Below are 12,560 nucleotides of genomic sequence, written 5' to 3' on the forward strand. Positions count from 1 at the left end.
ATTTTGGGTGCTTTGGGAACATATATTGAATATAGCCAGGTTACTGAGGCTTAACATTTGATTAATATGTGTGCCTGGCTACTTTCTCCTCAAAGTGAATGTTGAAAAGGTAATGTCCTTAGAAGCAGATGAGGTTGTATTGCAAAGTACATAGCTTTCTAAAATGGTTGAAGGCCAGAGAGGACAGAGAACTCAGATCCTTTCTCTGAAACCTAAATTTCTTTTCCGGACAGTAAAAGACTTACTAAACTGAAGCTATTAAAATTTGTTGGTTCAGTGTTGGTTCAAACAACAGGCTTATAGCCTGTCAAATACAAACAGACATTAACTTTGCCTTGAGGACACTGGAGGTAGGTGGGGAACACTTCTTGACAACTTTGATTAGATTATTTAAAAATCTTTAAACAGACATTTGTGCTTTACTTTTTTTTTACTGCTTTGATATTGTTTTTTCTTTACATCTGGGCTTATTCTCAGGGGAATCCTGTCACTGTGATTCTTTAAAGTCCTTTATCAGTTTTTGCCTTGTTCTTCAGCTTCCACTTGCCCCAGTTGGCTTGATCTTCCAGGATTTACTCCTTTATTGATTTTCCATTTCATAGAGTACTTGATGATACTGAGAACACATTCAAGGCCTTGACACATTCTTCAACTGAGAATTGAAGGCAGCTTGTGACTTTGAATTAAGGAATTATGCATCTTATCAAATGCTTTATGTGAGTTGAGTCAATGGTACCCAAATGTAGATAAAACTATACTATATTTTGTTGTAAAATTATTTCACTTGTCAACTAATACAATAAAAGGCAGGAGAAGTCAGGTATGGTGGCACATACTTGTAATCCCAGCAACTAGGGAGGCTGAGACAGGAGGATCACAGGTTGAAGGCCAGCCTCAGCAACTTGGGGAAGCCCTTAGCAACTTGGTGAGACCCTGTCTCAAAATAAAAAATAAAAAGGGCCAGGGATATTACTTAGTAATAAAATGCCCCTGACTTCAATACTCAGTATCAAAAAAAAAAAAAAAAAAAAAAAAAAAAAAAAAAAAAAAAAAAAAAAAAAAGCACAGGGGCAGGGCAGGAGAAATTACCAGTTTTTTCTATGGTAGAATAATTCTTCTCCTGCCTACCACCCCAAGATACCTGTGTTCTAATCCTCCAACCCATGCAAACATTAAATTTGATTGCAGAAATGATTAAGGATACAGACCATGGGATGGGGGCATGATTCTGGATTATCAAGATGAGTCCAAACTAATCACATTATAATTAGATTAAAAGTGGAGAACCTTTCCCAGCAGTGGTCAGAAGATTACATTACCATGAATAAGAGTCAGAAATAGAAATATTCAACTTTCTAGCTTTGAAGATGGAAGAAAGGGGATGTGTCAGGGAATCTAGGCATCCTCTAGGAAAAGGCAAGGAAACACATTATTCTCTTGAGTCTCCAGAAAGAATCACATGCAGCTCTGTTGATACATTGCTTAGCCTGAATGAGACCCATGTCAGACTTCTGACCTTTTGGAAAATAATAAAATTATGTTGAGCCAGTAACTTTGTGGTGATTTGTTATCAACAATAGAAAGCTAGTGCACTGAGCTTTGAAGATCCCTTTCCATCTTGGAATTGTAGTCATTATGGCTTGTACCTGGAAGAACTTGCAGCAAAGTCAAATGCTGCCCATTCGTGTAAATCTCAGGATCTTTGGTCAACACAAGTGTGTGAATGTTCTTATTGCTGTTTGTCCTGGAATCATCCAGAGTTAAAATGATTGACACTTCTATGAAGTCTTAGCACTATTGGTCAATCCAGCAATTACTTTTATTTTGTACCCACAAATGATCTTCATAGAATCCTAACTGGATGGCACTACTCACTTTAAATCCCTTTGTTGCTTTTCTTTTCCTTCAGCAAAACACAAGCTTCTTCGCATGTTTTACAATGTTATTCCAGAAATAGCCCCTGCCTAGTCATCCAGCCTTTCCTTTTGTCACTTCCTATATTGTGGAAATAACATTACTTGCTGTTCTCTGAAAGTATCACACCCTTTCTGACCTCCATACTATTGCATGTGCTGTGCCAGTGTCCTTCTTCCCATAACTTGCTCCTGTTTGTTTATGGTTCATGTCAGGCATTATTTTCTGTATGGAGATTTTCTTGTGACTATGTAGCCATTCTTTTTTTGTAGGGAGAATACCCAGGATTGAACTCAGGGGTACTTGACCACTGAGCCACATCCCCAGCACTATTTTGTGTTTTATTTAGAGACAGAGTCTCATTGAGCTAGTTACTCAGCACCTCGCTTTTGCTGAGACTGGCTTTGAACTCGTGATTCTCCTTCCTTAGCCTCCTGAGTCTCTGGGATTATAGGTGTGCACCACCCTGCCCTGCGATGTAGTCTTTCTTTACACTCCTTGATCCTTTGTACTGCCATACAACATTCACCTTAGTTTCCATATTAGCATTTGTCATACTTCATTGCAATGCAATATTAGTCTATATTTTATGAGTTATTTATAGATCAGAAAAACATCTTTAATCTCTAACCAAAGTGACCACCATGTCACGTGGCACCTGAGAGGCACTTGTTAAGTATCTGATATGTTGGGAGAAATCCTAGTTCTTGGCTGGCAGCAGTGAACGTCTCAAGTGTGTAAGGAAAACCTTCGCACATACAAACCTGACAGGAAAACCTGCGGGGGAGGAGCGTTCCGCTCTGGCCATCTAGGAAAGTACACAACTTCCCCAAATTGACGGCAGTGTTACCAAGGGAACTAAAGGGCAGGGCTTGAGAGACCTAAGGAAAGGATGTCAATTCGGATAGGACAAAGGTGTAACCGTGGCAAATGATGATTGGTCAAGAGAACTATAAAAGTCTTGTGTTCTTCTGCAATAAACAAGTTTGCAGGCTGCTCACCGCATGCCTGCTTCCATCCAACTCCCAGAGTCTGAGTCTGGACTCTGCACTACTTACCTCCCGTCAGAGCTAGCCCGGCACAAGAAAAGCAACATCTGGCACCCAATGTGCCTCGACTACTCATGCCCCTCGGGATTGGCGAATCCCCCTGATTCGGTAAGGGCCCCTTTATGTCTGGTGTGCTGATGGTCCTGTGAGGTGAGCACAGGACCCCTTTTCCCCCTTTCTTCCCTGTCCGTCTTGATTGTCCTGATCCTTGAGAACAGGCACACACCAGCGCTTGTATCGGGTGCCTTTTTGACAGCTGCTCCATTTTCACTTTTGGTTCTCCTGGCAAATTCACATAAGGACTGACCCTCCTAGAATTCAGAACCATATCTTCCACAGTGGGGATTTCCTACCAGAGACACTATGTGGGCATACGGCCGTGACCTAACAACTCACGGAAGTCCCCCACTAAGCACCTCTTTGTATGTCAGAAAACAGGATCCCTTTGTCCTCCCATTGGTCCCCAATCTTAGGTCTAGGGATACTCATTGCAGGTTACCTTGCAGTCCTTCTGTTTATCCTTGAGAGATTCTCTGACTCTGATCCCCAATTCAACTCTACCCTTCCATATAACTTCACTCCATAACAATGGGAAATTTCCCCACAACACAGTGAGCACCACAACTCACCACCTTACAGGCACTTCTCTTGCAGCATGGGCTTAAAGTGAAACCAAAAGATCTCAACTGTTTTTGGGAAGAAATGGTAATTATTGCCCCGTGGATCAACTCTGAAAACTTTTGGGACCCCCAAATTTGGATGAGGGTTCTTTACCTCGCTAGGAAAAAAGAAGTTCATGATAGTCACTTCCCACTAGCATCCTTCATCCCAATCCTCCTAGTGATCATTGCCAGCCTTCAGGGCTCCTCAGCAGAAGACATTATTCAAAATCACAATGATTCTCATAATGACAAAAAAAAAAAAAAGAGACCCTCTAAACCTCTGCTTCGTGTGTTGTAACTTCAGAGGATGAGGAGGAGGAAACCTATAATTGCAATGGCTGTCTGCCAACTGCTCCTCCTCCTCTATACCCTTGGAATGAATTACGATTGCCTGCTGCCTCTGGAGCTATCTCCAAAAAACCTGGTGCTATAAAAGGGCCCCTTTCTCCCCACAAAACCCATTTGCAGCATATCCAGTCAACTGTGGACCCGATGGGGATGTCAGGCCTTGGATCCCTACTCCACTCCCAGATTTGGCATTTCTTAGAAAGGTCTCCCAAGAATCTGGTCCTGATTCCCCTTACTTTGCAGAGGTTCTCAATTAATGTTCCACCAATCTTCAAACACCCTTTGACTGGTTGAATCTCCTTAAAGCTTGATTAACTCACCCACAATTTTTGCAATGGAAAGCCTCCTACAAGGAGGAAACAGAACAAACAACATGTAATAATTTGGCATACAGTATCCCCTTAACATTGGACATACTTACAGGGTGTGGTGCTTATTTTTGCCCACAAGCTCAATTGTAAATTGGTAACCTTATGTTTTTTGACCAAGTCAAAGATTTGGCTATGAAGGAGGAATATCAAAAGACCATTACAGAGCTCCTAAACTTCTTAGCTGATAGGAATTATAAGATCTCAAAGAATAAAGCTTAATTATGCCAACAGGTTCAATACTTAGGATTGTAACTGGCTCAAGGAATCCATAAACTAGGACAGGAAAATAGTCACCATAGGACAATATCCTCTGCCCCAGGAATATAAAAAAGAGGGCTTACTTCAAGCTCCTGTCCTCAGCTTACCTATGAAGCAAGATTTAACCTGTTTGTCACTGAGAGGAAAATAAATCCTGGATAGGCAGCCATAGGCAGCTCAATAGCCAATGGCGTATCGCAGGGAGGAGCTTAGCATAGTAATTTTATTCTCAAAAGTAATGGAAAATAAAGTCTCATAATTTTCTTTGATAGTCAAACCTGTCCTAATAGAAATGGCTAAAATGCCCTAGGCATAAAGTTTCTGCTAGAACCTGTTATCTCAGCTCCTTTCAGATCTCAGTCAAGGCTTACATTGAAATGTAAATAGAGGAAGCCTGAAAGCTCAGTAGGAGACCAGTCTCAAACTCAAAAAAAAAAAAAAAAAAAAAGCAAAAAGAGTCTTACCTGAACTCCAGCAAAAGTAAATTGTATGGTGCTTTAATATAATAATTAACAGCCATGTCATTTTTCCAGGACTCTTGTTTTTTCCTTAAATTCTATATTTTTTGAGCTCATGATTTTTTTGATCAGTTCTATTTTTTTATTCAACTAAAGTTTTTGAACATCTGTTACATTGCAATGGAGATTCACCTATAAAGTTACAAGGCCTTTGCTTTTGTGTTATGTGTATATTGTGATGTCTGATGTCATTGTCTGTATGTGCATCTAAATATCATGTACATGATATCAAAATTGAGTGCTCCTAAAATTAAAATTAAAAAAATGGATCCAGATACCTTTAATTCAAGTGATTTTAAAAGGTTCAATTTATTCAAATTTGGTAAACTAATGAAAGTAAAATGTCTTTAAAATTAACTCACAAGTCTCTAGGGAGTCAAACTAAAAAATGTTGATATTTATAAAATGTCTAACATCAATTGTTTCCAGGACTTTTCTTCATCAGGAAAGAGACGGCAAATACTGTTCAGTACACTTATCTGATATCTAAGTTTTATACAATAAGATGAGTGAATTAGAGTTGATATGAATAGGATTACTCAAATGTGTTTGTTAGAGACATCTGATTAATTTACAAAGTTAAAATGCTAATTATTAAATAACAATGAGTACTCTTAACTCCTTAAATTCCTTGGGATAACATACATAAACATTATTGGTGTTTTTGTAGATTGGTGAATAAAAAGGGTTTGAAATTGCTTTGTGTCATAACTATAAACAAGGTTACTAAGAGTTAAAGTCCTAACAGGTACAATTCTATATACAGGGATCCAGAAATTTCAACTGTATTTCAATTAGAGTACTATAAATAACAAAATATTTAATCTTATTAAAAATGGAGTAATTTATCTAAATTTAGAAATTTTATAAGAATTGTTTCCAAAAATGAACAAAAAGGGGTTAACAGAAAAAATAAAAGGTTCTAGGTATGGAAATATATTTAGTAAAAGCGAAAAAATGTTTCTGGGCAAGAAAGTGCTTATGTGATAAAATACACGAGGATCTAAGTAAGTGCTAAGAAAGTTTGTGTGTAAGTAAAGGGCAAATTTCAACAAGTTTGTGTGTAACTAAGTTGGTTATATATATATGTGAGGCAATCAGTTAAATCTATTTAAAGTTTTTCCTAAAGTCAAATACTAATGTACTGATATAAACCAAAGTTTAATCTATATGTTAAAATGACAAGGATTTCTTAGAAACACTAATTCACTCTTAACATTATGTAAATTAAGTTTTATTCTTTAGAACAAATTGTCTTAAAAATTGGGGTTTATATAATTATGGTTAAACAACAAATGTTAGAGTATGGTACTATGTTACAGAGTCTAAGTTTTTCTTTAAAAACTAAATTTGGTTAATATAAAGGTATCAAGGTAATTGTGGAATGGTTGTTCTTTGCATATTAAATGTGTTCATATTTTCCAGATATACAAGTCTTTAAAGCAGAAAATTTATCAAGTTGCTATTCTCCAAATTAAACTTGTCTGTAATTGTAATTTTAAACTTATAAAAAGAGTAAATTTTATTGGGGATTTATTTCTATCATTTAATGTTCTATTATAGGACCTGTTATCAATATAGTATATGTAAAATTTGTTACTTTTTACACTGAGATAAAAAATTTTCAATGTAAATGTATTTCTAAAAGTTAGTGAGAACCTGATTTATTTAAAGGTTAATATCGTGAAACATAAAAAAAAATTTTTTTGCCACTTTGCCACACAAAAGGGAAGTTAAAAGTTCTCTCAGACTTTCTTTGATTAGTGTTTTTAGATATAATGTTAAATTGTGTTAATTAACATTCATACAGACTCAGGAAACAATATATGTAAACTTCTTAAAATGATATTTAAGAAAGAAGCAAACATCAGCATCAGAATTAGAACATTTCACTTAAGATTTGTAAAGAGCCATGCCTTACCTAAGATAAGGCTCTGCCTCCCAGCTTGCTGCAAGTTGGAGTGACTCCAAAATAAGCCAGAATTCAGCTTATTTAAAGTTAAGAGTCAAAAGACTGGTTTTTGTTACTTTGATCTCAAACAGAGGGAGTATAATGTATAGCTCAGCCAGAATTTAAGATAGCTATCATACAAGCTGAATATATGTTTACTCTTGCTAATTTCATTTTGTAAAACTGTTACCTGTTAATATTTTGCAGAAGTAGCTGCTTCAAGAACACACAACCTAGGTAACTTGTGATAATAAATCATCACCTACAGAACAGATAGTATATAATGGTAATCTCCAGTACTAATACAGACTTCAGTTAAATAAAAGGGTAAATAACTATAAAGTTATAGGCATTGAAGTTAAAGCCCAGTACTCTTACTTTATGACTGGTGAGACTGGCTTTCTGGATGTTGAAGATCAAATTTAGAGATTGAGATTAAATACAGAAGCCAAGAAAAACCAGTATTTGACTTTTGCCCTCAGAGTCAGCCTGAATACAGGGAATAAGAGAACTTCTCTAAGTAGCTTTGCAACTCTGGGCCACACAACCTCCTGATCAGGGAGAGTGAGGAGGCCACTAGAGGATGAAAAATCAATCAGTGCACCTGCTATAGAGGAGGGTCATCAAAAAAGGGATACATCCATGATGCTTCCAATGGAAGCCACCTCATCAAGGAAACCCTACCTAGCAAATGGCACAAAAGGAGCTAAGAAGCTACTCAAGTTCTCCATGAGTGACCCCTGTGGGAACTCAGCTGACTCTTTAACAGAAAGGAACAGGTCAATTTGACCAGCTTGATCTTAAACACCTGACAAAACAGTTAAAACCAAAATATAGCCATTCTATTAAAAAAAAGAAAGCATTAAAAAATAAAAATGGTTAAATGTAACTTAAGATGTAAACTTGTGTTAACCCTCTAGAATAAATAAAGACTGGAAGCTACAAAAGAGAGATTCTTCGGCAAATATGCCAGATAAGTATCAAGAGAAACTGCCAGAGTCAGAAATTTTTAGTCAGTTTAAGGCCTACAGATCTTCCTAAGGTAGGCTTAAATCTGTTTTCTAGTAAGATTATCTAGCTCTAAGTAACAGAAATATAAGGATCTCTACTAAACACAAGTCATACCAATAAGAGGATATTTTACAAAAATCAGATGACGTTAAGTAGCTTAATTATATTTCTGGTGACATCAATGACATTAAGAGTTAAATGTTGTGTTTACATTCCTGATAACTTGGACAATGTTAAAGTTCCCAAATAAAGTCTTTGTCCTCTCCAGCCTTTGTTAGGCCTTGTTATGGGAACAATTTTTCAGTTCTTCCACCTCCTGGTGAGAGATTATTGACTTCTGTCATCTTCATGATTTCATTGGCATGTTCTAGATGCTGCAACATTGATTTTGTACTAATCTCATTTCAGTACTCATGTCTTTTTGTTTCTCTCTCATAGAAGCACCCACCTCCAGATGACTTTACAACCTGCTCTTCCCCAACCAGACTTCTACCTTGGCCCCCTCGATTGATCAGATTTTTAAAAGGGAACTCCAAACTGCTTGCTCCACACTGCCCCCTTCCAGCTCAAAGCAATCAGAGCCATTGTCACCCCCTTTCCTTACAGCAGTAAGGAGTTCCTAAAGCAAAAGTGGGGAATGAAGCCAGAATTGGGGACAGGCAGTTAGTGTAGTAATAAGGGATCGGGTCAAATGGAAGAAATGGAGACCATGAAAGTCATCTGCCTCTGGAAGTTGGAGACTGCCCCTGGGAGGATGGAATGTCAAGGATCTCCAGAGCCCATTGATTACCAAATTTACCTGCCCTTATCAAGGACTGCAGTCAAGGAGCTGCTAATTAATGCCCCCTGGGCCCTTGCCTGACTGAATGACTTTGGCCCTTCCCCTGCCCATTCACTTCTCACTTTATGCATCTCACCTGCAAAACCAGGCCTAGTTACATAGGCAGGAAGGAGAGATAAGAGGGGAGCAACTGGAGAACAAAAAAGAGATCTTAACCTATAAAAGATGTAGGGTGCACTCACTTCTTGGGACTTTAGAACATCAGCCATGGCCCCCTTCTCCCTCCTGGGAGAAGTCTGTATTATTACCTTTAAATAAAACCTGCTTAATATGCTAAATCCTACTATAATGTTAGGATTAGCCTGTATACTCTTCCTTATAATACTTTCAGTTCTTAAATGTTTGTGGTCCATTTTCAACAAAAGAATCACAAGGGTTCAGGTCAATCAAGTCCTCCTGAAGGAAGCCCTTGTCCAAATTACTAAAAATGGGGGAATTGTTGGGAGAAATCCTAGTTCTTGGCTGGCAGCAGTGAATGTCTCATGTGTGTAAGGAAAACCTTCACCCATACAAGCCTGACAGGAATACCTGCGGGGAGGAGCATTCTACTCTGGCCATCTAGGAAAGTATACAACTTCCCCAAATTGATATCAGTGTTACCAAGGGAACCAAAGGGCAGGGCTTGAGAGATCAAAGGAAAGGATGTCAATTCAGATAGGACAAAGGTGTAACGTGGCAAATGATGTTTGGTCAAGAGAACTATAAAAGTCTTATGTGAGCCTAGCAAACAATATAGTCAGGATGGCTAAAGGTGACCCCAAGAAACCGAAGGGCAAGATGTCCGCTTATGCCGTCTTTGTGCAGGCTTGCAGGGAAGAACATAAAAAGAAAAATCCAGAAGTCCCTGTCAAATTTGCAGAATTTTCCAAGTGCTCTGAGAGGTGGAAGACAATGTCTGGGAAAGAAATCTAAATTTGATGAAATTGCAAAGGTGGATAAAGTGCATTATGATCAGAAAATGAAGGATTATGGACCAGCTAAGGGAGGCAAGAAGAAAAAGGGCCCTAATGTCCCCAAAAGACCACTGTCTGGATGCTTCCTGTTTTGTTCAGAATTCTGTCCCAAAATCAAGTCCACAAATTCTGGTATCTACATTGGAGATGTGGCCAAAAAGCTGGGTGAGATGTGGACTAACTTAAGTGACAGCAAAAAGCAGCCATACATCACTAAGGCTGCAAAACTGAAGGAGAAAAATCAGAAAGATGTTGCTGATTATAAGTCTAAAGGAAAGTTAGATGGCACAAAGGGTCCTGCTAAAGTTGCCCAGAAAAAAGTGGAAGAGGAAGATGAAGAAGAGGATGAGGAAGAAGAACAGGAGGAGGATGAATAACAAACTTTATCCATCTCCTTGTGAATACCTTAGAGTAGGGGAGCGCCGTGATCGACACATCTCATTTGAGATGTGTCTGTTTCTCTCATTAGGTTCAGTTGCAGAATTTGATCATGATCATATTTTAGTCTCTCCAAGTGCTCTAGAAATTGTCAGTGATTTACATGAAGTGGTCCTGGGTGTCCAGAACACCCTGAAACTGTATCAAAGTTGTACATATTTGCAAACATTTTTAAAATGAAAAGGCACTCTCATGTTCTCCTCACTCTGTGCACTTTGCTATTGGTGTGACAAGGCATTTGTAGATATTTCTGGCATTTTAAAAAATTTTAAGGTAGTGTTAACTATATGGTTATTGGCTAGAAATCCTCAGTTATCTACTGTACATATCTATAGTCTGTAAAGAAAAACAAAACAACCAAGAAAAACTCTTGATGCTCCTTGCTGGTGTTAAGGCTGTGGGGGAAGATGCCTTTTGGAGGGCCATAGCTCAGGGCATGCACTGTGAGGTTGGACCTGTTGACACTGCAGTGGGCCTCCATTTAGCTTCAGGTTGTCTTGTTTTTGTATATAGTGATATAGCATTCTGCTGCCTTTCATAGTTGTGGAAAAAGGGGGGTCAACTGGCATGAGAATTGTTTGAATTTTTTTTAGTTAAGTACAGTAGATTTTAAACTTTGTTTTCAAACAAACTGTAGGACTCTTCATTGTCAGCAAAGAGCCACTGAATCAATGTAAGTTCAAGAACCTTCTGTACTTAAATACAATTTGCAACATTATGTTATTTTTTGTGTGTTTAGGATGCTGAAATGTTTTTGAAGTTAAATAAACAGTATTACATTAAGAAAAAAAAAAGTCTTGTGTACATCTGCAATAAACAAGTTTGCAGGCTGCTCGTCACATGCCTGCTTCCACCAAACTCCCGGAGTCTGAGTCTTGACTCTGCACTGCTTACCCCGTGTCCATGCTAGCCCAGCACAAGAAAAGCAACACTGATAAATGAAAGAATGCAGTATATATTCAATGTCCTTGAAAATTCTGCAGCTTGCACTAGGAATCAGGAGTTTGGTTCAGGTGTTAAGAAGGTACAATGCTTTCTTTTAACACTTCAAAAGTGGCTTAGGAGTTCCTAAATCTTCTATTTGTCTTTCCTTTTTTTTCATTTTTTTTTCTTTCAAAGTATATTTCTCCAGTTTGACCAATCTAGGATGTATAAGAAGAAAAACAAAATAAGCAAAATTTGGTGCAAGAATCTTTAATTTAGGTCCCAGGTATCCCCTAGGAATTTCATGAATAGGCTTCATGGAGCTCTGTGAACTACCTGAAATATATACATTACCTGTTTACATGTGTATTTCTGAGAGAAATGCTTTTATAATATTCTCAAACAAAAGTCATCCAGGGATTCTGTTCTAACAAGGAAATGTGCAACTGTGGAGATATACACTCAGATGAGATCAACTTTCCCTTAATCTTGGGTAGCTCCAGTTTAATTCCATGTTCCTCCTTTTTGGGAGTTTTTATCCCCACATTTGTACCCAAAAGAAGAGATTATTTATCTTCTTGCATAATAAGCAGGTTGAGGCAGTAGCTTCACTGGTCCATCCTGATATTTCTTCTCTGTTAGCAGTGGAGGGTATTATCACTTCTGGTAAACACATGGAATATCAGGTACAGGGTGGCTTACCAACTGAATTGTAATTTGAGAGGGGTTTTATTGTTTCTTAGAACTGACAGGGAACTTTTAAAGTCACCTTGCTGCATCAGTTACTTTGAAAAAAAATGCCTGCTAAATTGTATGTATTAGGCTACATTCATCCCATATATAAGTAAACTTTCCCTGTCTCGAGAAGGTGATGGTCTAATCCAAAATAGGTCATTCCATACTTACAGAGCCACTTGGAATGATACCAGAGGTCAGTCACTTGAAAAATATCCTGATCCTGCCCTTTCTCATCAAGCATAATGAAGTGGGAGAGAAAAACCTGTGACCATGGATTTAAATCCTTTGACTAAACGGTGTGCAGTCTTCCGAAGCTTGGTGCATGGTGTGTTCTCCAAATAGGCAGTTCACTTGCACATGGAAGCTCTTGTGCAAACAAACCACAAAGCTGCAAACTTGGGCACAGAATTTGAATGAGAGAGAGAGAGAGAGAGAGAGAGAGAGAGAGAGAGAGAGAGAGAGAGAGAGAAAGGAACAAAGTACTCCTTCCTCATGGTCTATGTCTCCATGAACTCATTTAGGGTACACTAAGAAGCCATGTAATTGGGGGATTTTTCCTTGGTAAGTGTATATTTTCTGATTGT

At 38.1% G+C, this 12,560-nt stretch overlaps 1 pseudogene; it reads left to right on the forward strand.

Annotated features, from left to right (window-relative positions):
- Positions 1-9,664: 9,664 nt before the first annotated feature.
- Positions 9,665-10,253, forward strand: LOC124981010 (high mobility group protein B3-like; annotated as a pseudogene).
- Positions 10,254-12,560: the final 2,307 nt, after the last annotated feature.

Source organism: Sciurus carolinensis, chromosome 3 (genome assembly GCF_902686445.1).
Source record: "Sciurus carolinensis chromosome 3, mSciCar1.2, whole genome shotgun sequence".
Taxonomy (NCBI): Eukaryota; Metazoa; Chordata; class Mammalia; order Rodentia; family Sciuridae; genus Sciurus; species Sciurus carolinensis.